The following is a 3,980-nucleotide window of genomic DNA, read 5'->3' as shown; positions in this document are numbered from 1 at the left end:
TCTTCTTCTTCTTCTTCTTCTTCTTCTTCTTCTTCTTCTTCTTCTTCTTCTTCTTCTTCTTCTTCTTCTTCTTCTTCTTCTTCTGAATTTTACAGTAGTTGAACGTTGACTTTCCTTCTATAAAGTACTCTGCGTCTAGCCATTCTGCCTGCTTGAGTCGTTTTGGTTCCAAGCCAGGTTTTAGTGTCCTATTTCCATCTTCCGTAAGCCCCGCCCCTACTCTTTACTCAATCGCCTCTGCCTTTGCTCACAGAATTTTTTTCTCCAGGGAATCATGGCGTTTGATATGCCCGAAGATGCATAGACTTTAAATATCATTATCGTAGACCTGGCACTGTCATGGACAACGCTCTTTGCTCAGTATAGAAATTTCACTCTTCTGATGCGCACCATGGGTGCGCAAGTGAAGGGCAAACATCAGTCTCGTTTTAGTAGAGCAAAGATGGCACATAACAAGATAGTCCACTCCTCTCTTTGAGCCAATTAAAAAAGCGTCCTGAAAATTCGGTGGCGGCCTCTTCGAAAAAGTGCGGGCTTTGCGTGAGAGTTACCCTGCTTGTGTGAAAAACAATAAAAGTGAAACTAACAAACTGTGCCATTCCCATTCTTCTTCTGGAGAAACGAAAGAGAGCTTCAAAATAAAGACTGCAGCGCCATCTGAAGCATTGCGAGGATTTCCGCGGACACTTTTTTGGCTGAGTGAACTATCTTGTTATGTATGATCTTTGAGTAGAGTGCGCTTTCAACCTCCCCCCCCCCTTATTCTACATTTTGTTTCCGTTTAGTGTCAAATGGTGCAATCATTGGTTTACTAGACCTACGTCAGAGTGTACAGTTTTGAATATAATGTCACAATTGTATGGGTACTAGTAGATGATATTACTTATTTTCCTGCTTATTAAAATATTCCAAGAAATTGAATACAAATACGTCACGACACGGTGGTATCATGCGCTCGTCAATATTTTGGTATTCGGATTTATTGATATCATCTTACAGCTTGTAAATAACCATCTATTTGAGATTTAGAGACGATAACAAAGTTCAGAAAATAGAAACTACCTCATGAGTTGGGCGTTGCTCATAAAGATCAAAAGGTGGATTTTGTCTTGAATAGAAGTCTAGATATTTGTGATTGAAGGAGGTGGGATCACCCACCTAGCGCCATAGGTAAAATTAGCGAGAAAATGCCCGCCAAAGTCGGAGTGTCCTCGGAAACAAGCAAATGTACATTTTTGGGGTTCCTTTGATCAACGTTTTTCAGTGAATTGCGCATTGAAATGTGTTTTTGAATGGACAAAAAAGGTGTTGACGTAAAAGAAAAAAGAAAAAAAATTGGTAAAAATTGCTCAACGGGAGAAAATACGTCTTTATTCCTTCTTCTTCCAACCTTCTCGTCAAAGCCCCCGAACTATTGTCTTCTCTCCAGAATTGCCCCTAGCTGTTTTTCACGAGTTTCTTCCCCTGCCCTCTCTTTCTATAAACTCTAACTGACTCACCATTCCGTCTGATTCCCCCACCCGGCCATTCATTCATTTGCTCAAAAACGACAAGAACGAATTGTAAATTGGCCCCAGTCGAGTTTCCACAAAGTGAAATTCCCACACGGTCGCTCACCCACAAATAACCAATCTATTTTTCCTCCTCCTTTCTTCTTGTTTCATAAACAAAATTAGAAATCATTCTGGTAAGATAAATTTCCTTGGAGACATCAAGTGGAGCGACACCGTGAAGCATGGGAATGCCTGCGCATGCGTGAGAAAACCGGAACGGGAAGCAGGGCTATTCCGGCCATATTGAAAGGGAAGGTTGTTGTCTGACAGGCGATTTGTTCTTGTAATGCGCACCGCGTGCAAGCATCACTTCTGCAAGCCGACTAATAATAGGAAATGGTAATTTAATGATGATCAGAGCGAAGACAAGACTGTGAGACGCGACCCCATGTGACAAAGGCCATCTCTAGGGCTGATCCCGGGGTCTCGCCCTTTGTGGTCAGGCAGGGGAGAATAGGAAGGCTGGTGAATGGTTCTTAATTGATTTCCTTGATTGTTATTGTTCAATTAGAAACAGTGATAAAAGACGCCACGCGGGCTTTATGGGAGAGAGGGAGAGAGAGAGAGAGAGAGAGAGAGAGAGAGAGAAAGAGGGATAGAAAGGGGGGGGGGGAGAGGGACAGATCTGTATTCACAGCTTGCTGTGCATAACGGCCTTCCATTAGAAAATGGAATAGAATATAACTATTCTACTACCCGACGTCCTTCTATGTTCCATTAGGTTTTTTTCGAGTCCAACCACCTCACCACCCTTACCCCCATCCCTCTTTGCCAGCCCATTTTCACTTCCTGCCCTCTCCTTCGCCTTCTACGACGTGGACGGCTCTTTTTGAGTTTTCTGTCGGTAAATGTTTCCTACTGATTCCTAGTCTTTATTTCTACTCCCGTTTGTAAAGTAAAGACTATTAGCAACAGCAGCACCAGTAAAATAAACAGTGGCAGAAGCTTTAGAAACAGCAACTGTAACGTCAACAATAACTACAACAACAAAAACAACAGCAATAAGATCAACAACGACAACAGCTACAGCAATAACAACTGCAACAAGGACAGCAACACCAGCAACAACAATAATAATAATAAAAACAACAATAACAACAACCATGATGACGACGGCAAAAAACAACGACGGCGAGGACAACAACAGTAACAACAGCAACAATGACAACAACACCAGCAACAACAATTATAATTTTTAAAAACCCCACTTCAACAACAACAACAACAACAACAACAACAACAACAACAACAACAACAACAACAACAACAATAACAATAACAGCAACACTTTTCTTTTTCTCCGACAAAAGCACCACCAGCACCATCCACAGCTAAGGCAGCCTTACTCCCACGGAAAGAGAATACAACAACAAAGTCATCAGCAGAAAGCCAACAGGATCACAAATCAAGCCAGACGCCCATTTTCAACCTGTCAAATACCCGCAATTCGCGCGGGCGTGCGGGGGGAAATTCTGCCCGTCACATGAACGATATCGCGGTCTGTAAAAAAACCGGGTGGAGAATCGCGTCACAAAGATATCAATCAGTTTTTATTTCACACGTCCTCGCTGCTAACTATATGGCAGCTCAATAAAACATTTGCCAATGTCATAAAGACACGACGTGACAGGAAAAAGACATGGAGTCTAGTAGTTCAAGCGCAAGTGTCTGATTTCAAAAGGAAGAACGGGGTTATGAGGAAACTATTTTCACCTTTCTCCAATACCCTTCGTCTGCATTGCATGGTGCGATTTTCTTTTTACAGCCTCGTTAGCGTTCTTTCAGTTTGAGACTCCCGCTCTTTTTAAGAATTACCGCAAAGCAGACTGCGTTGATGAAGCTAGAATAACAATGCTGGTGTGTGAGTTAGTAGGTAAGATTGCTTTTTGCATCTGTACAGACGATCTTGTCTTGATCATGTAGCTCTCACAGGTAAAATTGAAATCAACGAGGCAGGGATAGGCCCAGAGCAACCTACCTGTCCCCGCGGTTTTATGCCAAAAAGTTGACTTTAAAAAGAAGTAGGTTATCTAAGTTCTAGTTCCTACCCTTCAGATCTTGACTTCACTGAAACGCTCCAATAGAGAGACATGATCGGTACGTTTAAAACCACGGATGGTGTACGGGATTTACAGGCGTTATACATATTAGCCTATAGGAATAATATCTCTAGCGGAGGGATTTTTTGAATAATTAGCTTACTCAACTACGAGTTTCAACCACAATGGGCTGTGTTTTACTATCGCACCCATACTACGTGGGGAACTCTGTGCCACCACTTTCAAAGAGGGAATTTACTCGTAAATCCGATCTGCACGCTTTGCATAGCAGTCTGTCCAAATGATTTTTTTGAGAAATACTGAACGTTTCAAAGAGATCTTCGCACTAGAAGTATTCAAAAATGTGAAGAATACAACACCCCGGGGG

Source organism: Aplysia californica, unplaced genomic scaffold, assembly GCF_000002075.1.
Source record: "Aplysia californica isolate F4 #8 unplaced genomic scaffold, AplCal3.0 scaffold00112, whole genome shotgun sequence".
Classification (NCBI taxonomy): Eukaryota; Metazoa; Mollusca; class Gastropoda; order Aplysiida; family Aplysiidae; genus Aplysia; species Aplysia californica.
Note: the sequence above shows the minus strand (reverse complement) of the source record.